This window comes from Aythya ferina (assembly GCF_964211825.1).
Source record: "Aythya ferina genome assembly, chromosome: 5".
NCBI lineage: Eukaryota > Metazoa > Chordata > Aves > Anseriformes > Anatidae > Aythya > Aythya ferina.
The window spans coordinates 22,448,503-22,472,513 of NC_140301.1; the positions used below are offsets into that span (position 1 = coordinate 22,448,503).

The 24,011-nt window shown below is 36.8% G+C and overlaps 1 long non-coding RNA gene across 2 annotated transcripts in view; it reads right to left on the bottom strand.

Annotated features, from left to right (window-relative positions):
• The window catches only part of LOC311437972, a 112,012-nt gene that overhangs the window by 85,673 nt on the left and 2,328 nt on the right, over positions 1 to 24,011 (bottom strand). The window contains exon 1 of one of the 2 annotated variants that reach the window (XR_014693872.1): positions 10,563 to 10,661. The exons of the other annotated variant lie outside the window; for it this stretch is intronic. This is a non-coding gene — a long non-coding RNA (uncharacterized lncRNA). Of the gene's footprint in view, positions 1 to 10,562; positions 10,662 to 24,011 lie in introns of those variants that run through there. 2 annotated transcript variants of the gene reach the window in all.

Sequence of the window (24,011 nt, forward strand, 5' to 3'; positions counted from 1 at the left end):
ATTTTTAATTGTTAAGACAACAGGCCAACCCCTTTACAATTCTACATAGCAGCAGAGATTGATACACTATTATTGGACAAATGTTTAATTACATTAAATAATATATGGTATTTTGATAATACTTAAAGAACAAATTTATAGCAATACTTGACTGAAAGTACCAGGCTTAAACAAGATGTGGTAATGCCTTATAAAACTAGTAGTTATTTACTTCAACCCCCTAAAACTGCAAAATGCAAGGTGATCTACACTCAAGAAAGCTCAAAGGCTATACAAGACAAGAAAATTCATAGTTAAAAAAGAGACATTTCCTTCAGCATTTCTCAACTTCCATGTCCCACATGGTGCGACATGTCTTTTGGCAGCATTATAAGAAGATTAAGACCTCAAGAATTAATTCATACATTTCAATAACAGAATGAAGAGGTCATGCAGATTTCACTTACTTGTTCCTTTTAAGCTGCAGCTTATAACACAACTTTTGAAAAGATTTTCCTTTTCAGAAATTAGGTTCCCTGACAGGGTAATGTACACTAAATTGGTTTGGACTCAACCAAATTCTTGAATACTAATTCTACCTCATTAGACCCTTTCCAATTTATCTAGCCAAAATAAGTCCCCACGCATATGAGTTTATATGCATACAAGAATGCAGACATCATACTAATCTATTCCATTTTTCAGAAATGTAATTCCTTTTATACCTTTTGTTTTAGTTGTCTTAGCCAGATGTAAGTCTTACTCAGTTTGTTTTTTTCTAAAGGATGCAGTAGGTGCTTACTTTATGCAAGACTTGTAATGGAGGACGAAAGGGGGGGAGTTGTGTCAGGAGCAGGCTTCCAGTCACTCTGAGTATCACTGATGTGCGTGAGCTAGCTACGTGACCACTGGAAAGCAATTTGTGCCAACCGGAGTATGTAAACAACCCTGGAAGTCCTAGCCTTTGAGACAAAGAATACATCAAACTTAGGGCAAATAACTTCAGTTATGAAAAACCTGATAGCCTTGTTTGAAGTTTCTTTGTTGCAAATTCAATTATACTAACACCCTTCTGGTTCAAACAGAAAATCCAAATGTATAAGAGCAACTTCTGCTTTATTTAACTTTTAGAATTTGTAAGTAAATTCACCTGTTTAAACTATGTCTCATGTTATGTTGAATTTCCTTTCATAATAAATCCTGCCCCTCAAGGATATCTTTATCCCAAGTACCTATCCCGTAATGTAGACTATAATAGCCCTCTGTGTTAAGAGGAACAGGGACAGAAATAGATACTGTATGACTAAATGCTGATTGACAGTTCCATCACATGCTCAGCTCTTCTTAAACAAAACTGCAATAAAAAGACTTCATATCATACCACTCAAGAGATAGTAAAATAGTGTAAACAGATGTAACCTTGTGGAAGGAAAAAAACCTGCTTTATTATTATCATAACACACTGAAACATTATTTTTCAAATACATTAGCCAGAGATCAAATTATTCTGTCTAATGAGAAAGGAAGTGTTCCTTCTCAATTATCCATTAAAATGCTGTTTCTAAGAAAAAAAATCACATGGAAGACTCTTACTATGTAAATACTTTAAGGAAAATATTTTCATGGCATGTGGGAAAGAAACAAGAGGAAAACAGTGCAGAGACAGTGACTGAAATGTCTGCCAGGTATATATCCAAGACAGCTTAAAAGCCCCTATGAAATGAAACCCAGCTTTTGAAGCTGTCAGAGTTTGCCACCTTGATACATTATTGTACAAGTCTGAAGAATTCCTTGACAGAAGAACTTTTACAAAGAGCAGCTGAGACACTAGGAAAAGCATAGGGCCTCTCTCACAAAATAATGGTTTATAATCACACACATGATAAAGAAATGTATCATCTTAGTGACTGACAGACACTCGTAAGTGCACAGGCAAGACAACTGCAGCCACCACAACAACTGGCTCTCAAGCCTGGCAAAAGACCTATCAACATTTCTGTCAGAAATAAGACCATTTACAAATTGGTACTTCAATTCTCTCTCACCCCTGCCCCATTTGCTTCCTGTATTTCATTGTCTTGTGTTAAAGCCAAAGAAATAAGTGCTAGGTAGAAACTTCCAGTCCATTAAGGAGCTTTAAACAAAGTTTGGAAATATCCTCAAAAATAAAATAAAAATAAAAAGCATGTTATTTTATTGCCTTTTTTGTCATCCATAAGTAGCAACATTCAAGAAGATATTTGTCTTAAGGAGCTAAAGGACCAAGAAAAGGAAAAAAAAAAAGCTCTAAAAACATATAGATGGAATAAATTACATGGATGCTTTTTTTTAAAACCTTGGCAAGATCCTTATCAGCAACATTGCAAGACAGACTTTGAGATACAGATTAGTAGAAAAGAAACCTTAAAGTTCAAATGGAATGAAACATGAAAATCTGTTCTGAAAAAAAGGTACAGAAAGTACCAGAGAAAATAATGAGAAGAGACAGCTGGAACACTGAAGACAAAGGACATTATAAAATTTCCTAGAAATGTACATCTAGTTAAATAATGGCTGGACAAATAGGTAGAAGAAAACCCCACTAAGGGCTATCAAATCTTCAAACATACACGTGACTCAGTAAATCCCTATCTCACAGATTACAGGATGCTACTTAGTAGAAATATCATTCAGTCTCTTGCCATATTCCCTAGCCATCAATATAAAAGACAAGTTCATTGGTACAAGAAACCTTTGGTCCAGTCAGATGCAACCACCTATGATAAGCAGGGGGACCAGGTAAGCAAAGATTTGAGGACAACCAAAAACCCTATGGATGGATTAATCATAACAGGCCTGGTCTATATACTCCCAAGTCTAATCATAATTATTTTTTTAAATGACAGTTTCTGCAGCACTTCATTACTATTTGGTTTCATTAGCATCATGATTGTCTCTATTTACAATTAGACCATTTTATTTAAAATTTAAACATTTAAATCATGATGCTTGTCTTTAGAAACTAAATTTACCATGTTACTGTCATTACTCCAGTAGAAATTATGTTGCCATGCAGGGGGATGAGAATCAGTACATAAAGACTCAGGTCAGATCTCATTTCAGACTCTGGGCCATGCTTTATAACTAAATATGTAGTAATTAGAAATAATTTGCTAGATGTGATGGTTCATGCCTCTAATACCAAATACTTATGAAGCTGTGACTAGAGAAACAATCTCAGCTTTTTTCTGTCATACTTTTCAGCCTAGGTGGAATGTAAGCTTATAAAAGTTTTGGGTAAGATTTCTTTATCAGCAGGGAACAACTAGACAACCCAGGAAGTTTATTATGATCATAAAAGTGAAAGTATAAACACGTATGGAGCAAAATGAATCTAGCTGTCAATTATTTCCAGTTATTCTGCATAATTTTCTCCTATCTGTTGTGTGATTTTTCAAATGGTGTTCACTTGATCAAAGTAGATGCCTTATTTCAGCTGTATCAGACGTGCTCAGAATCCTAGAGGAAAAAGAAAGCCTAATAATCAAACAAGCCTAAAAATAAATGAAAAATCACGGAATTCAGACCAAAAAAAAACTTCATTGTTCTCTCACAACACTATTCAGCTTTTACTTAAGTGTACATAGAAACAAAGATACCTTCCTACAGTTTAATAACCTGACAATAAAATTTCACCTAGCCTAGAGCATCTTCTACTGCTTCTTAAAAAATTATATAATAAATGCTTTCCAGAGACACCACATATACAACTTTTCTGAATATATGGTTCAAGCCCTCCAAGAATTATGTTCAGCATTATTATGTAAAATTATTGCTCAAAGAGCTGGTCCAAACAGGAGCTACAGACAATTCCACTCCTGAAATGTACTTGTTGTAGAAATATTGTATAAGTGTTCTTGACTGAACCAAAATTATTCAGTTTGGCAAGTAGCTAACATAGTGCATGCACAGTTGGTATAATGAATCTGGAAAACATCTATGTCTCCCTGTATTTGCATACACCTATTTTAGATTAGACAGATTAGAACTTTGGTTATTCTTGAGCAATTTGGATATCTGACACATTATTAAAGCTTGAGCTACAACAGTCCCAGAATGGGGGCTTTTCAATATATATAAATAGGAATCTTGTCCCGAACTCCTCAATATTTAACATTGTTTCAGCAAGATAAATAGCGTAGTTAGTAAGTTTTTTATTTAAAATTAACAGAATTGTCTACACAGTAAAATCATCTGGCCTCACTTCTACTTTCCTATTACAATATGTGAATTCCACATTCAGCTAGGAGAAAGCTTCTTATTTTGAGCACCTAGGTGCACCATCACTTAACACAATTTGACATTGAAGGAAACATGAGAATGTATTCACATGGGAGGGAACCAGAGATACAGCAAAGAGGTGGTAAGACACACTTCCAAAAGCAGCCTAGAGATTATATGTTGGGAAACAGGGGGAAGATCAAGCACTTCACAGGAAGATAGATATTTTCCTCTCTTGGTCAAGTTAATCCCATCCCAACAACCTGTGCTACACTGCTGATGCAAAAGTATACAAATAATAACAATGAGGGGAAAAAAAGAAAAAAAAAAAAAAAAGATCCTATGGGCTAGAGTCAGTTTAGCTCTTTTCTTTCCAAAGCGTTTTCAACTATGAGCATGGTGTTGCTTATATGAGGTGACTGCTCTGGCAGATGTGTCTAAGGTCAGCACAAAACCTTCTTCAGTTTCATTTTTCACTCACCATGTGTAACAAAAGATGAGCTAGAGTTAGCATTTTAAGGGACTTTTGAACACATAGTATTGGAAAGCTCAAAGAAGTCATTAGCATTAATTCAGAGCCTCTAAAAACTAAGGGGCTTATATATATAAATATATATTTGTTTTGATAATGAGTGCTTTAATTCTCTGTCTTAAAAACTAAACAAAACCCCAAAACAGAAAAAAGCCCAGCACTGATGAGCAATCTTGCAATAACGAATCAGTGTGCATACATGAGGGAAAAACAAATGCAGTTGGGAAACAGATTTCGGTGTCAAGTTTCCCCAAGTGTTGTTATAAATATCAGGAAATTAAAAAATGCTCTTAAAATGCATGAACATTATTTAGGTCTTTAATCTGGAAGGGGCATGATTGATTTTGCAGGGTGGAAACTGCCAACTGTACCAGTGCCTGCAGATGGAAGGGGCCGGCACATAGCTGCCAATTTCAGGGAAGATATTTCAACTACTCTCTAAAATGGATTGCAAAAGCATGTCTTCTGCTTGCTCCTTCGGGCTTACGCTTCACGAGACATCTTAGGGAAAGAAAGGAATCCGTCTTTTCCGGAAACAGCTGAAGTCACAGAACATGGCTATTTTAGGAGCACTGAATAAATGAAAAACCTAAACCTCTGAGGGTAACTGAGCCGCAAACTGAACTGGGAGTAATAGTCAACTAAAGCTTACTATTTACACTATGACAATTTTATACCATAGAGAAAATTGACATTTGAAGTCTAAAGCTCACTTTTCCATCCTTATATCTGAACCAAATCTTCGTGGCAAGGAAGAACGAACATTATTGGAAACAAAACTACACTGGGTAAAACATACTTGGAAGTCCCTCTCACATGCCAGAAAACAGCAAAATGACAAATGGGAGTTAAAAAAATGTTTCAAATAAGATCATCTTTAAATCCAAACACTCTTAAATATCATATTCCACATTTGCATCACATTTGAGAATATGATCATTGGGTGCTGGACAAAACATTTTGGATGTACAACCTTAGATGAGACTATCAGAGTTGAACAGCTCCAAGGCACATTTTTACAGTATCAAAGACTCCTCATTCAGCCATTACATTACTGTAAATGCAATCTTTGTTTTTATGTTTGTTTTTTGTTTTTGTTTTAAGCACCAAACTTTGCTTTTTCTGTTCTCTTTACTGGGTAGAAATACCCACCTCTCTTCAATTTTTATTTTTCCTTTTCCCCGTATTGTAAAATAATTTTCACTGGCAAAAGGAAATTCAGTAGCACAAAGCAAGCTTTTTAAGCCAATTTCTACACCTTTCTTCTTTCAAGGAGTATCTTTTCCCTTTCCTTCTACTCTGCTCTGGAAACTGTGCTTATGCCAGCACCTTGTTAAACTGATTGCTGAGTCTTTTGGTCTGGAATTTAGCACCACTACAGCAGGTTAGTAAGAGAGGCTGTCTCAAATATCTTGTGTTAAGGACAGATCTGAAAAGTTATCTGCACTCTGGAGTAAAGCTGGCAGTGAGAATACTAGAATGGGTATAAAGTGTCTTCAGGAAAATTGTCTTTACACCTGCATCCCATTAAAGGCATCTGAGTGGTATTTTTTCCCACTGGTTCTAGCAGGAGCAGAACTTCACCCTTACTTTAGTTCTACCAGTATAATACACATCTACACATGATGTGAGCTCTTTTTTCCCCACATTTTAAATTTTTTTCCTTTATACTTCTCCACATTTAAAATTTGTATTTGCAGATTACTTGCAGACACTTCTGTCACTACAGAAACAAAATCACGGGCCCAAATTCATCCCCAGTGCACAAGACAAAGCAAGGTACAAGATAAGCTCTCTGCTTTCTCTTTTTGAAACATTACTTTCATGCTGCACTGCAGTCTTGTGATATACACTCTAACATCGTTTGTTACATATTTCATACTGTAGTGCCATGCTTGATTACTTCAATCTATACAAAACAGAAACTGGCAGCCAGTCTCCCAATTTCTGCCAACTGTAAAGGTTAACATGTACGTTGGCATAATGTGGGTGTGTAAATAAGGGAATTTGTGTAGTCCTTTATTTAGCAATGTAAGAAAACATATTTCAGGTCGGAGATGAATAGTTTTCCTTCCCTCCAGGTGTCTATTTTCTATTTTGGAATTTTCAAGGAAGGGATTAAACATGCACAAGCACTACTTAGCAACAAAACACTAGGGAACCATACTGTGTGTACTATAACTTCATTTCATAAGACTATCATCACAAACTGCCAGTATTTCATCACTGCCAAGATGTCTTAGGAGAAAGACAGGAGAAGTCAAGGAAGTGGCTCTCAAGACACCCCCAATAAGCTCTCTGCCATCACTCAAGCCTCCCATAAGGCAAGTTCACCATCCCCAAGGATAATTAAAAAATTTACTTCTAGACCAACAACCTTTCAAAAAAATGCCCAATCAAGTCATAAAGTAGGTTTATGTTTTGGATTTTGCACCTTTAGAAGTTCTTATTGTTCAACAAGCAAAGATACAAATCAGCAACTGTCATACAAAAAAAATGGCTGTCAGGATAAAACAAAGCTACATGTGTTTCTCTGTTTGTACACTAAAATCTTTTCTAATCTGAGGCGTAAAATTAGATTAAATGCATCCAGTAGAACTAATATGAATTTTCCCTTGATGTTTTATCCTGAACTTCCAGAAAATAAACAATTTGGTATGAATAAGTTATTTTCCAGTGAGGATAAAACTGAATGATTAATGTACCTGTTTCCTTTTGTTCACAAGCTTGGTTTGTGTAACAATCTATGGTGATGAATATTAAATAAAAAATACAAACAACCATCCAAGAATGCTTGTCATGCTGATAAGAGTACCTTACTTGCCACCTTTCTGTGCTTATTTTATTGTCTTCCATTAATATGAAACTATACCAGGGCATTCCTCTGATAAAAGTATTAGAAAATGAAAAAATTTCAAGTCATGAAATATAGACAGTAGCCAGGAGATAATGACTTTCAAGGATCTTAGTCCTCTCAATCTCCAAGACACTAGGTAAGCACTGGTATAAATAGTGTGTAGCACTCATTAAAGGATGCATGAAGATGATCATACCTTTAATCTGACCGTGTCATTTCTTAAACAATAAAGGAATGCTAGTCCAAACTAAAGGCAGTAGCTGTATATACAGCAAAGTCCCTGCGAAAAATGACAGCTTCTGTGCATAATCACCTCTGCTGAAATACAGAACACCAGTACAAGTAATACTGTCACTATAAAAAAACCTTCAGAATCAGGAAATACCACATTGCAACTTCCATTTACAGAAGAGTCCTGTCTACATCTAAGACTATCTCTAACTTACACAAACAAAGCTAAGCAAAAATGATTTTTCTATAGAATAAGCTATGAATCCATTGACATTTTGTCCCTGCTTTGCTGTTGTGACATTGAACATAAGGGTTGAAAATAGAAATATATATACTCTCACACAAAATGAGACAATAAGCCCCAAAAACCTATAATCATCTTAAAGCTGATAACCACCAACGGCGTATCTCTAACAGAACTAATACAAGCTATAGACACACCCTTACAAAGGGAGATAAAGTCAAGTTTGTCATATTCGCAGTTGTCTCTAGACAAAAATTTATGAAATCCAAGTACAGAATACAAGAAATAGTGCACCAGTAAAAGCCAAATACTTGAAAGGATTGGGCAATTTATATTCTCCGAATTAAATGGCCAGCTAGAGATTTTGAAGCAAAGACTAAAATATGCTGTTTATATATGTTGTTGCAGGAGCAGGGATAATTTTCTTATACTCTGGATGGCAACACTGCAAAAAAAAGGTGAGGTGACTAATAAAAACAGAGTCTAAGGTTCATCAGGAAGAATTATGACCAGAAAAAAGAAGAAAAGATATGCAATGGGATTCCTAATACAACTTTCTGAAGATTGGAAGAGATGTGTAAGTCCAAACATCAATATTCCAGTATGCTCTTATTGAGCCAGAGCAGAAAAACATTTAGATTGAAGGATCTGGTGATAAGAAAACATGAGAAAATGCCACCGTCTGATCAGCACTTAATTAATTTCAGTAAATATGAAGCTATTTTAGTATGTCAAAGTATGAATATACTGCAATTATTTTTCTTCTTCAGGGAAGATTAGTTTCTTGAGCAGAAATTATGTTCATCTTTACATATATTATTGCAAAATTAGTAATGCAGACCTACATCAGAAATTAAGTTAGCATGTGTGAAACATTCTTAGAAATATTTAAGAACTATTTAATGTAAAATTTTATTTTCAGTTGTGAATGTAAGCAGATAGGCTGAACTTTTTGGTGCTACGAAACCCAGTTAACTAAACAGGATTTGTAAAGATCAGCTCAAAAACTGCAACTGTATATTTGCACAGTGCATACCAGAGTGGGCCCTAATATCACCTGCAGCCTCTAAACACTACTGTACTATTGCTCTTAATAGTAATAACAACAACATTCATCTTATTGGATATAGCAGTTCCTATTTTTGTATTCACAGTAAACCTTTAAAATTTTCAAGGCACTTTCAGGGGTACTTTTCTTAAAAAAAATCCCAAGTGTTTAACTGTAATCACTATTGGGAAAATACATTAGTAAGGTACACTTTAAAGCACTTCTGAAAAGCTACACTCCTAATACCAGGTAAATGATATATGTTTTAGAAACACTTATGAATACCTATTCACTTATTAGTCTGGCATGGCCTCAAAACAGTATTGGCTAAACAATAGTGCTTCTATCATGGTTTTGTATATGGTCAATCAAGTAAACAATATGTACTTTTTTAAAATGCTTGAATGCGTGCTTACACAGCAGTTTATTCAGATCCATTATGGACATCCAAGTAAATAAATGTTCTAAAGTCCATAACTATATATTCAGTAAATATAGAGCTGCTACTTTGTATAGAATAAATAATAAGCACTATAACAATACCACAATCACAGGGGTTTATCCAACAATGTACTTCACCACAAAAAAGATTTCACAACTTCTCACCAGCATTCCCCCCCTCCCATCATTTCTTTCCTTTGTTTTTAAAGAAAGGTGTTAAAGGGTAGAACATTACCTTTCAAGAAGCTGTGAGAATATACAACCATTTTGAGAAATAATAACATAGAAGGGATTTTTTTCTTCTGAGTCCCTGTAAAACTATAGACCTTATTTCCATCTCACTGCCTTACCCTGCTTGACAGCAGACTTCGATAAGTTCTGCAGTTTCTAGCCACAGTTTTACATTTATGGTGTTTGTTACTCCAAGTAATTGTTCAGCAAACATGCAGGAAAGGATTTGGGTTTTCAGCTACAAATATTGAAGGCAAGCAAGCTCTTTAATAATCTGATACATACTTCCATGTGGGTGACAGCTTGTACTCCCCAACCATCCTGAAAGCCAAATTTTATTCTTCTTTCATACATATTTTAGTAGTGTGAACAGGAAAAACAGTACCTCAGAGATGAAATGAGTAATTACTACCTATTTCATAATTGCAAATAGGTAAAGGTCTAACATTAGGACCCTATATCTGCTCTGTAAGAAAGTGGGAACCCTGAACGGAACATGAAAAACTGACTCTGGCCATGAGAAGATAGTCAGTGACAAAAACTCCCAGGGAATACTTCTCAAACCCTGGAGTGAGGAAAATATATGGATAGAGAGGAAGAATGAAGGGGGAGGGAGCCCAGGCAGAAGTTTCTCCAAGAGGAGCCCAGGACTTAGATTTAAAGCCCCAAGGCTGCACTAGCTTACCCCACATTTAAGACAGATTTTAAACAGTCAAGATAGACAAAGTCAGGCTTTTACCTTCAAGACGAGCCTTCCATCTGGACTGCTAAGATGACAAGTCTCTAGCCTCTGAAGCAGAACAAGTCTGGAAGTACACAAAAATGCCTTAACCTCTAGGAGACAGCCAGAGGCTTCCACATTCCAAGCAGTCTGCAAATCTGTAGCAGTCTGATCTATGCACATGACACCCTTGCAAGTATTGAAATTAAATAAAAAATAATGAAGTATTTGAAATCTATTCATGGATGTTCCTGGCAGGATCTATGTAGGCTTGGGAGTAAGAAAAATTTACTAAATTAATAATTCACTCAGGAACAGTTTGGTCTGTGTATATCCTACTTAAATATTTTCACATGTACATTAAAAAAAAAAAAAAAAAAGATTTACTCTTTTTTAGCCCTCAACCAGCCAATGAAATCACTTTCTAAAAGTCCAACAGAGAGCTAGATGAAGACAGAATTGATGTCATAGAATCATAGAATCATAGAATATCCTGAGTTGGAAGGGACCCTTAAGGATCATCAAGTCCAACTCTTGACACCGCACAGGTCTACCCAAAAGTTCAGACCATGTGACTAAGTGCACAGTCCAATCTCTTCTTAAATTCAGACAGGCTCGGTGCAGTGACCACTTCCCTGGGGAGCCTGTTCCAGTGCGCAACCACCCTCTCTGTGAAGAACCCCCTCCTTATGTCAAGCCTAAATTTCCCCTGCCTCAGCTTAACCCCGTTCCTGCGGGTCCTGTCACTGGTGTTAATGGAGAAAAGGTCTCCTGCCTCTCGACACCCCCTTACGAGGACTTCAGGGCACCAGTGCCCAAAAGCTTGAATCTGATGACTTCAGTCTGATTTCAGGGATGCTATGGCAGGACTAGCATCCTGCTTGGTCAATTGCATGGTGTTTATTTTTGATGAGCAGCATTAAAAAAAATATTTTTTTTATCACACTAGATTTGTAACTATAATCTGTATTTCATAAATATGGGTAAAGGATACTTTCTACAAAGGGATTGTAAAAAGAGAAGGACTATATTCCAGGAACCTTTTGGTAAGAAATTAAATTAAATTAAATTAATAGAAAGAAATAAAATAAATAAAAATACATTTTTGCATGTTCTAAAGAGATAAAATTCATAACACTGAAATTCTCCCCCCCCCTCCTCCCCCCAAAATTCAGTAACTAGATCAAACAATGAAAGACTGAGATCTACTAGACAACCCTGAGGGCAGATTTTTCATCCTAGACTTAATTAAATAAGAACATTGCTATTATTTAATACAGATTAGTGTAAAATTTTGCAATACAGATACTAAGCATGAATTGTTTATTTTAATTACTTGTGCATTTTAATTACTAGGCCATAGTCAAGGCATTTAATAATCCTTTAAAATGTTTATATATAATCTATCTTGAAAGTTTATTCAGTTTATTTCATCAGCTTTTTTGGTTTTGTGTAAATTTTACTGTCATGTGGCAGCTAATTAGTGATTCGGGAACCAGATTTTAATGCTACTGGGAATACTTCCATTGATGTGAATTCATACTCAAAATTCATACACATTTTATTATTTTTTCAACTCCCAAAATGTTTATTAAAACAAAATTTAACCAAAGCCATGGGCAGTACCTCTTGGTTCTTTCAACTGATTTCCAGTACCTAGGACTTCTTAAAGAAACTCTTTAAGAATTGAAGAAACTTCAGAAGTAAAATAGTCAAGAAACATAATGTTTCTTTAAGGCATATCATCTACTACTGAAGATACCAAACTACTATCAGCAGTAAACTATTACAGCTTTAATAGCTGACTACAAAGCCACATTAGAGGAACAAACACAGAGACCTGAAAGTTCAAGAGATCAATAGATAAGCAGCATGTTATGTGATAGTTGAAATGAGATCCCCTGAGAAATGAATCTCGTGCCATAATAAACAAGTAATCCTGTGTGACTTGAGACCAACTTTACCATAGGATTAGACTCCAGATACACAGTCTGCAAAATGCTGACAAACAGCAAATAAAGGTATCCTTTTTTTACAGATGTCTCATAAAACTACTCTCCCTACACAGACTTCCTCCAACTGTTAAAAGTGGGCAAAATAAATACAATAAGGAGTAATGTCACCGCATAGAGCACTGCTGACTCTGGATATCTGTCTTTCTTCCCTCAGCTTTCAGTGAACAGACAAAAATACACTTATTTCAAAAAATAAAAATAAAAAATTAATTAGTGTCCACCAGTTTACACAGGCACAATCACAAACACTTTAAGCAGGATTCTGGTTTTATCTATTAAATCAATCTCATACAAGGGGTAGAATGACAAAAATAGAGCCTGAACTTATATTTTTCAGATGTCATTTACCACATGCTTGCTTCTTGTATGTTTGTTTCGTTTTTCCAATATTCCACTTCCTGCCAAGTGTCAAAGCTGCCCTGGTCAGATTTTCAGGAGTCCAAAAAGCAGAGCAAGTAATCTCTGGGTATGCATCAATTAATTCTGTTTTAAAGACACAGTAGATCTGATGCACCTCTGATGTAGATTCACTGCACATATGGCTGACCCATTTTTGTGCCCTAAGACCAGGATATCCAGTGCATCCTGGACGCACCATGTGTACAAACACATTCTGTCTGACTTCCCAGAAAAAAAGAAACAATGTTTCAGAAAGGTCAAATGATGGCTAGTCTATCAGTCTAACTGAGACCAAAATTTGTAGTAAACAAACATACAGAAACAGGTGCAAAACTGAAAACTAGAAAAGGGGCTTTAAGAATAATTCAAAGATTGTAAGAGATAATTTTGTGCATACGTAGGTGTTTCTTCTTTTTTCCAATCCCTTTCCCAAAATCTCATCATTCCAACATGTTATTGTTTCTTTTCTTTCCACTGCTTCACTTAAATATTTAGACAGATATTCCTCCTTACTCCCCTTCTCTGCCTTCCCCAGGTGAGGAAGTACTACTGCAAACAAAGACAAAAAGGGAAAGCTATTAACACCAACTTGCTTTGCCCTGGTCTTGGCCTTTACATAAATTAGTGCAACATATGGCTTCAGATAAGAGCGATGCATTTGAGCAGGGTCTTACTGAGAAGTCCACACTAAAACACCATCTCTGGATATACTAGTGAGTGACCTTGACACACCTGAGTGCATTGCTGGATTTGTGCTTTGGTCTCTAAAGCACAAGAGCTTTTCATCTTTCAGACTCTTTAAGCCATGCTTGTCAAGACTATATCAGCAGCAGCCTTTGGCAGGGCAGACACACAAAAGGGAAGCTCACTTAATTTAGAACTTGCTTGTTGAAATTGGGAAAAAGTTGTCAAAGATTCACTTGGAAGGGAAGAACAGATCAAATTTGCCCTCACTCACTAAAGCCCACCTTTATCTCACAAAGTGCGACATGGAAATCTGTTAGACATGCAAGAGGTAATTCATCATACATTGAATAAGAGTCACGACTCACTGAAGCAGGCAAACCGACACCCAGATTCACCTGCCTTCCTCCTCTTTCTCCGATGTTTCACAGCTAGCCCTCTGCTGAGATAGCTGTTGAACACACAGTCAGCAAAAGGGCACATACGCTGCTCGCTCAGCAACTCCACATCACAGCCTGGCATCTTAACACATGCCCAGTCTCAAAAGGTGTCAAAGTGAAAGTACTGGATAGTAAACTGGAGCAGCAGGGCACAGCCACATGTCCGTTGTTACAAAGGTGGGACAGAGGGATGAGATAACAACTAAAAAACTACAAGACAATTCAGCAAACATCATCTGCCAAGACCTACTTCAAAATATTTTTTCAAAGTGCTTCAGAAACTCTTTAAACTTCTAGAAGGCCATATTTTTAATTGATGGAAATATATGACTCCTATGCACCACCATACAGCATTGCCAGGGTGCATATACTGAATATACAGTATATACAGTCTGAATCTCTTCGAACTTCACTACTTTTCAATACTTCACACTCAGTCTCAGTGCTTGGTCTTATCTGTCCATAAAACCTTGCTAAAGTGGCTAGATTTTAGCTAAATTCCAAGATTAGCTGCCCTTTTCTACCTTCCATAGTCTCTTCTCCACAATTCAAACCACAGGAGGCCCTTACATATAGTATGAACCATACCTGTATCACCTTTCATCTAGGAATTTACACATGGGCAGATGTTTTCTTTATTCTCCCTGTCAAACCATGTTCTCACAATCTTTTAATGAGAAGGACAAAACTTTAGTGGTTACCTAAACAACTGGGAAAAACAGTGCTAGATCTAAAGGTACTTTATTACTAGAACAGCTACACACAAAATCAAATACAATGTATTTCCATCCATTCCTTCTTTCCTGACAGAAATTTACTTTAGAACAAAGAAATGAAATCAAATTTATCCTTTCCATAATGCTGAATTGAATATGGGTAAAAATTAGCTTCTCAAGGGACGAAACCTTCCTAATTCGCATGCTGATCAGTCTGACAGTGCTACATTGGCTCCGTGTGTGTATGTTTGTATACACATATATAAACACACATACTCCTGCCACTTCTATTAATTCAACCTGTAACCATATATATTTAGCTGAGGCTCAGATTTCATGTTTATAACTTGACAAATTAGTTTATTGCTGCTGTGGAGATAGAATCAAACTGCTGTGTTTACACTGTGTTGCCTCTTCAACTACGACTATATAAAAACAGCATTTACTAAAGGAAATGGAAATTCACTTTGGTCATGAATGCTCTGCTCAAGTAAAAGTTCTGGAATTTAAGAAGCACTTAGTTGCTGCATTAGGCCATTTAGGATGTTTCAGCGTCTCAATTGACTGTAATACCAATCTGCTCAAGTGCCCTGTTAATGACCTTCCATCTCAAAGCAAGCTCAGGAATTCAGTGTTTATACTTTTTTTTTTTTTTTTTTTTTAAACTATGCCAAGAACAGACTGAAGGACAGATCCTGCTTTCTCTATTGTGGCAGAAGGGTGTAAACTGTTAATATCTCAAGCAAAAGAAACTAACCTTAATGCCTCTTAAAGAACAATCATTGACAAAAGTGAGGAAAAGAGAACCCCTTAAAATTACAGTGTTGGACATTAAGAAAGATAGAATTTTAAATATTCTCTCCAAACTGAAAATACACTAACTTCCATGTGCAACATGAAGACTTCCTAGTTTTGTGTTATTGTTCTAAATAAATACCTAAGATGAGTAAGACTAAGACTAACACCTAATATGAATCTAGACAGAGAAACACCACTTTTTTCCCAAAATACCCTGGAGAGTTTTAAGAGAAGTAGGAAGTAATGTAATCTAAACTTAGAGTACTGGCTTCTCTGCAGTCAAAAATTTGAGTCATTTTCAGAAACAGAATATGTGATCCAAACAATCTGCTTTGTTAACAAACATGAATATTCAATCATGGACCCTGCCAGGTCTATACTTTATCAGCTGGGCAAAGAACATAAAGAAACTTATTTGAGATCTGTAATTACCTGCATTATTTACATTTTACTGTCATAGGTTCTGGAAAAAAAAAAATCAGTATTCTGGAAAATACTAAAGCCAAGCTCCATTATTTTACCTTTCTTCATAAGTCTCAAAAGGAAACTACTTATAAATTTTACACACTGTTTCCTCCATACAGCAACATGATCCCATGAGATTTCACATCTATACAATTTTTCTAAATTCTCATGAAAAACAAATTTGAAAGAAAAAAAAAAAAACTTGTAATACTCTCAAAAGCTTCTGAAAGCTGAACACTAATTATGGAGGGTAATAAAGAATTTAGCAAGTAATTGCTCCCCCTTCTCGCCCCTCATAGAAATTTGAGAATGTAGGACACTTGGCTTGTTTTTAGAATTTTTTTTTTTTGCATATTCAAGACAATAATCACTGGTTTTGAAAAATAATTTTTTTTTTTAGCAAATGTCAGTTCTTAAAATGTGCAGTGGACTACATGACCAGTATCAGTTGTAGGATAAAGGCCATCCCAAGGTATCTCTCATGCAGCTGTTGACAAAGTATGGCCTTAACTATGTATTAATGTAACAATCAGACATATGTGAGCATACAGTTCAAGCCTTGAATTGTGGCTACTAAATAAACTTGGCACAGTTTAATTTTCATTTCATTCATAGCACAGATCGTCTCAGCCAATATGTCTAGTTTAATACCTGATCCTTAAATAAGGCTAGATAGTAAATACTGCCACTGAAATCAGTGGGAATTACAGGGCTACAGTCAGTCTGTACACCACTGTTACTACAGTCAAACTAGAATGTGAAATACTGTGTTCATGTATTAATTCTATGGGGCATGACATATGGAAAGACCATATAATATGAGCTAATAATGGAACCACTAAAAGACATCACAAGAATTCTATTTTAAACAAAATACTCTCCATTAATAGTTCTGTGGTTTTTGTTGTTGTTGTTTTTGTTTTTGTTTGTTTGTTTGTTTGTTATTTGAAATGTACAATGCAAATTTCATTGCATGTGCTGTGGCAAAGAGTATCAAGTACTAATACCTATTATTTTCCAGTGAGTTCATCCAACCCCTAACCCTCATTTTTAGCCCATTAGTACACCATAGGAATATTCTTCTTTGGATTCTCATACTATATTTATCTCCATTATTGTGGAAATATATTTCTGAAGTGTAGTAAATTTTTAGATTAGGTACCACTGACCACAATTTAATAGGAGATCTCAAGGCATGGAAGGAAAACAAACCACCTGCACTTAGACCTCTACATACTGGTTTTACAATGGAAAATTAATTTTCATCAACACGTATCACCTAATCAAATTCAGTAAAGCTAGCTTTGCATTAGTATTATGCTGCATCTCCAAATATAGGGTTCCATTTGGGGCACAATACATGTACACAACAAACAAACTGGACTTACAACCCAATTAGAATAAAAGCATTCAGCAAGCCCCCTTGAAAGCAGAAATATTCACAGAAAGAATTTTAAGTAAATGAAGTATGGGGACATTTCTAAGAGTACTGTGCAAAGGAAGCCATTTTCCGCCCAGAGCAAAAGCTAAACCAGCTTCACAAAAACCTAGAAACTACGCTCTGTACTCTTGAGCACCATCTACTGACATTAACTGTTTTCATATTCATAGAAATGGCACTCAAGGGTATACGCAACTGAATCTTCTAAATAGCTCCAAGGCAACAGACAGAACTGACAGATTCACTTGTACACTTTCTTGGCACAGAGAGCTTACACCTGAAACATAATCAAGCCTACTGCATTTCAACAACAACAGTCTTATGCAAACCATTACACTGCTAGGTTCATCAGACAAAAAGCTTCTCCAGTACAAACGATGATGGCATTTGACAATATGATGGCAATAATTTAGGCCCCTAGATTTTAGTGTATTGAGAAAGAGCAGTTTGCAGGTGGACACACAGTAGCACATTTGCAATTTTTTTAATACAAACTCAACTGATTGTTCATTTTAAATTTAGAACTTTTCCTTAAAATACAATTGAAGCTACAGAAGTAATATAAACAGATTTTCCTAGCAAGTACAAAAAATAGTAATAATGGCACAAAGTGGAATTTAAAGTCAAACACTAGTGTTAAGATATACTCAGGGTTGCATTCTTATAAAGTGTTTTATAAGAGCAGAAACCATTTAACACATATTTTTACTTCTTTCAATGGAATAGCATTTCTCAGACCTCTGGACCTCAAGATTTCCTTAACATTTTCTAGTAACTCAAAGCCTTGCTGTGTAAACTTTTCTATTCAAGAGGTGGAGAAGCATTTAGTTTAAGCATTAGAAAATTCTGATACACTGTTGTCTTCAGATTTGTTCTGTCAAGTCTCCTTTCTTTAGCAGTAAATATGGAGAGACTGAGCTCAAAGTTGGCTCACAAGACTAGAGGTTCCATTGCAAACCGGACTATGGGGGAAAAAGGGATGGTAAAACTCAGAGGAGCAGCTTCATACCTGGCACTGTTCCACATTTGGAGTTGAGATACGGCCACAGACAACACACAGACCTAGGATCATTGTTGCTGAGAAAATCTAAACATCTTTTCATTACAAATCAGAAAAACATTTTGGAATTCCCTGTAGAAAGTTCGTTCTTAAAACCTTCCATTTAAGAGAAATGAAAGTGTTTATGATTAGTTTTTCTGTAAAAGAGGAGAAGCTTGCTCTCTCAGTCTTCAGGGAGAGCCCTAAAATTCTCTGCCTTATTTTAAGATGTCAACATTTTCATTTCCAGACTCGTCTGAAAAGCTGGGATTTCTGATCTATAATACATCTTAATGCTTCCAGAGTCTGAAGCATCATACAGCCATGCAACCCTGCAGTTTGCAGACTGAGCTCTGCAGCAAGAGAGCACAAAGGCTTCAAACATGAGGTAGTCAACTGATGTTGTTTCCTTAAAAGTCATGTTGTTGCCTTAAAATTCATGATTTGGACATCTTCTGGTACTTTTATTAGCTGCTCTAATGGTGGTGGGTTTGTTTTTAATTCATTTTGGTCATTGAAAGAGGTACACACTTCATCTTCCCTATGCTGCGTCCATTGCTGGATCCAATCCAGAAATCAAGAGGTTATACAGCTGTGGAGAATGGGACAGAAGGGTCTGGCAGAGGCATGAGATTGCCTATTGGCTCAAGAAACCACTGCAGTAGGCTGTCTTCATTTGTAAGCCAAAATATTGAGCTGTGGTTTGGGAGTTTTAGGGATGCATATGGCATGGCATGGAACAGTGTTCAAGTACTTCAGGCCTTTAGAAAAGGGTTAAAGCTCTTTTAAGGATATTCATTGTGATCTCTTACAAGACAGTCAATTAGTGTGACTTATACAACTGCATTAATTATGGGCTGTATAAACATTTCTCCGTGTATCTTAATATTCACTTTCCATTCCATCATTCAATTATTTAACTCATTTCATTATTATATTCATTTATAATATGTGTATTTTTATAACATTTACAAAACCATCATCTACTGATACGAGAATCTTTCCATAGACAAACTCATCATGCAAGTAAGTACATTTCTGATCTGCTTCTCCTTGTAGACTATTTAGAGCATAACTAATCTTCAATCCTATTAAAATCTTCCAGTAAGCTCATATTTACTGAACAGAGAAAATTACTAACACTTGCTGGAAGTTAAGCAAGTGGTTGATTGTTTGACTGAATTGACACCTCCATACAGCTTTTTATGCTCAGTTTAAGTGACCACTTCAATGTCAAACAGTTTTAGCACTGCCATTCAAGTATGAAGGCTGGCATTCTTCACTGCTTTCTATGTACAAAACAATTAAGTTTACACATGTAAGTGGCTACTTGAAGTAAATTCATTCATAGACAAGAGTCATTTCTCCTTCATACAAGCAAATAAAAACTGACTTGAGAATGCAAATATAAGTTAACACCTCACTATTTTGCAGAATTATAGTAAAAAATTTAATTACAAGTGAACTTCAATGTGATTTTTGCAAGCAATTGACAAGTTGCTGCAATTTCTAGGACAAGAGAAAACATCCTAAGAGAGTGGAAGCATTTACAAGTACTACTGCATATAAAACGTTTATGAAACCTAAACAAATTGCAATCATGTCCTATCTTAAAATGAAATATACATAAGTAATATGTACACCTAATTTTAGTACAACAAATGCATCCAGCACAATAAATTATAACAAATAAAGTATCCACCTGATGAAAAATTACCCTATAGGGTAGTCTTAATTAGCCAAATATTTTTCCCAGTAATGACACACCGGAATAAAAATGGAACTATAAAAATGAAATATACATGCGAGCATAATGAACACATAGGAATCTGGCTTTTTATATAATGAAAATGGGAAATAAACCGGTGGCTTTTTTCCCCAATAATTAATTTTCTGATAAAAATTCATTGAGGTAGGTGTTTTCCATGACCATCCATATCAATCATTCAGGTACAGATAGTGAAAATTATTTGGCTGCCACAGTCACTTCACCCCCCAAAACATCAAAATGCCTTTTGAAAAGCTTGATTCTCTTAGACAACTTTTAAAAACTATTATTTGTAGATTACACCAAGCTGAGTGGTGCAGTTGATACAACAGAAGTAAGGGATACCATCCTAAAGGATCTGGACAAGCTTGGTAAGTGGGCCCACATGAACCTAATGAGGTTCAACAAGGCCAAATGCAAGGTGCTGCACCTGAATCAGGACAATGCCCGACACAAGCACAGACTGGGAGAAGAACTCATTGAGAACAGCCCGGTGGAGAAGGACTTGGGGGTTCTGGTGGACAAAAAGCTTGACGTGAGCTTGCAGCGCATGCTTGCAGCCCAGGCAGTCAACTGCATCCTGGCCTGCATCAACAGACGGGTGTCCAGCAGGGCAATGGAGTCCCCCTCTGCTCTGCCCTTGTGAGGCCCCACCTGGAGTGCTGCATCTAAGTGCATCTAAGTCCTGCACCTGGGGCGCAATAACCCCAAGCAGAGCTACAGGCTGGGAGATGAGTGGTTGGAGAGCTGCCAGGCAGAGAAGGACCTGGGAGTGATGGTTGATAGTCGGCTGAATATGAGCCAGCAGTGTGCTCAGGTGGCCAAGAAGGCCAACAGCATCCTGGCTTGCATAAGAAACAGTGTGGCCAGCAGGGCTAGGGAGGTGATCGTCCTGCTGTACTTGGCTCTGGTGAGGCCGCACCTTCAGTACTGTGTTCAGTTTTGGGCCCCTTGCTACAAGAAGGACATCGAGGTGCTTGAGCGAGTCCAGAGAAGGGCGACGAAGCTGGTGAGGGGTCTGGAGAACAAGTCATACGAGGAGCGGCTGAGGGAGCTGGGCTTGTTCAGCCTGGAGAAAAGGAGGCTCAGGGGCAACCTTATTGCTCTCTACACGTACCTTAAAGGAGGCTGTAGTGAGGTGGGGGTTGGTCTATTCTCCCACGTGCCTGGTGACAGGACGAGGGGGAATGGGCTTATGTTGCGCCAGGGGAGTTTTAGATTGGATCTTAGGGAGAACTTCTTTACCAAAAGGGTTGTTAGACATTGGAACAGGCTGCCCAGGGAAGTGGTGGAGTCACCGTCCCTGGAAATCTTTAAAAGCCGTTTAGATGTAGACCTTAGGGATATGGTTTAGTGGGGACTGTTAGTGTTAGGTCAGAGGTTGGACTCGATGATCTTGAGGTCTCTTCCAACCTTGCAATTCTGTGATTCTGTGATCTAGGTCTGGGGTTCCCTGCAAAAGAAGGATGTCGATCTGTTAGAGCAGGTCCAGAGAAGGGCCATAAATCTGATCAGAGGGCTGGAGCACATCTCCTGTGAAGAAAGGCTGAGAGAAGTGGGGCTGCTTAGCTTGAAGAAGACAAGGTTCCACAGAGACTTTATGGTAGCCTTTCAGTACTTAAAGAAGAACAACTTTTTACACGTGCAGATAGTGATAGGACAAGAGAGAATTGTTTTAAACTAAAAGAGGTTAGATTTAGTTTACATGTTAGGGCAAAATTCTTCACTCAGAAGGTGGTGAGCCACTGGAACAGGTTGCCCAGAAAGGTTGGGGATGCCCCGTCCCTGGAAGTGTTCTAGGCCAGGCTGGATGGGGCTTTTGTCAGCCTGGTCTGGTGTGAGGTGTCCCTGACTATGGCAGGTGGGTTGGAATTAGATGATCCTTAAGGGTCCTTTCAAACCCAAACCATTCTATGACTTTTAAGAACAATTACAGGCAAGGTATTCTGAATGTGATAGAACAAAGTGTATAAGTTTATTCCATTTCAAACTAGAAGTCTTGTTGAAATATTCAAATTGTCAGACTGAAGAAAGCATTCATTCATAGGTAGGTTTGCATTTAAAAGAAATGCATACAAATAACACCATTTTTAGTATGACCACCTACTCAAAAAGACAATCCATAGATACTCCATAGCAACTTGTAATTAAATTAACAGAAGGCTCTCTGCCATTCAATTTTAGTGTAAGCTTTGGTCCCAGAAAGAGCCAACAACTCTCCACAGGGAAACACCTGAACTTGCTGGACATCATCCTTTCTAGGGCACCCACCAAAATTGGTAGCTCAGCTTATAGACTATTTACTGATGTATACCACTGTGATTTTGTTGAAATATCGAGTGTCAGTTATACCATGGGACTGTTTTATGGTAGTGAGACAAAGCTCCATGTGGTTTATTAATAGCTTCATCCAGAATAACAGTGAGAAAACGTATTGCAATGGTCTGATTCACTACTTTCAGGCACTTAAACTAATGAAATTAGGTCCTAGACTGAAAACCAAGAGACATGGAAAAGGACTTTTTCCCTTACTGTCATAAGCTGTTAAGAAAGAAGCTGAAATGGGTATTCTAGATTCTAGGCCCAGCTTCAACATGTGCTTTCAAAAAAGAGTACGGCTTCACCACAAAAGACTGAAGAGCTTCCTCATATTCACACCCCTCCCTCCAAACCTTCTCCCATTCCCAGCCAAGTTCTCTCTTTAGAAGTGGAAAACACACAGTTAAACAGACCACTGTTCAGAGTGGTAAATCTGAAAGACAACAGGCCTCAGGGGACAGACTACCTAAGTTATCAGACCAGAGAGGTGTCCTGAATACCTGTCAATCTTTTCTTTGGGAAGTTGTGTAGACAGACATTTGCTGGCCCTGAAATGAGAATCCAAGTCTCTATCACTTTCAAGAACTACAGCTAGTATCCTCTTAGAGGAATTTTATCAGACATTCTTCATTTCAGAAGTGATATCATTACTGGGCTACCAAGCAAAAGAGGAAGTATCTCTTCCTGCAACAGAATCAAGTCCTTCATTCTGGTTATGCTGCAAGTGCTCAGAAACAAAACATTCTGGAAGTCTTAATAAATAGTCAACTCTTTTCCAAAACACTTTTTGTGTGTGTGTGTGTGTGTGTGTGTAAGAAAATTCTAATCATATACCATATACTTATATAATCATTGAATTTGAATTTTTGAATGTTAACCTGAAAAACAATGATTCACATAATTTGAATATGAAGTCCAAAAACCATATATTCATCTTCCAAGATGCATTTATTTTTCATCCAATACTTTCATTTGAAACCTTATGGTTCTTTTTTTGCTTCCCTCTCCACAGCAGCCTTACTGTTTTCTAACTTCCAGCATGTGAATTATTTCACCTAGGATTTCCCTAGTGATTCAGAGATAATGTATGCAAACACTTTACTACCATGAAAATAGCAATGACATTTTTTTCTCTTTCTCTTTTTTTTTTTTTTTTTGAAAGAAATCAGCTTTATTTTGTGGCAAATATATTTAAAAGGTAAACCAAACTGTGCTTAAATAAGTGACCAAACATAACATCTATCCATGAAATACTAATATATTTTAGGTCTGAATGAAAGAAAGTGCTGATAGTCATCAGATGGAAGTCCTAGGTGCATATTTTAAGTCATTTGATATGTTTTAATAGCCAAATCTTTGCTGAACCATGGGCAATCACCATGC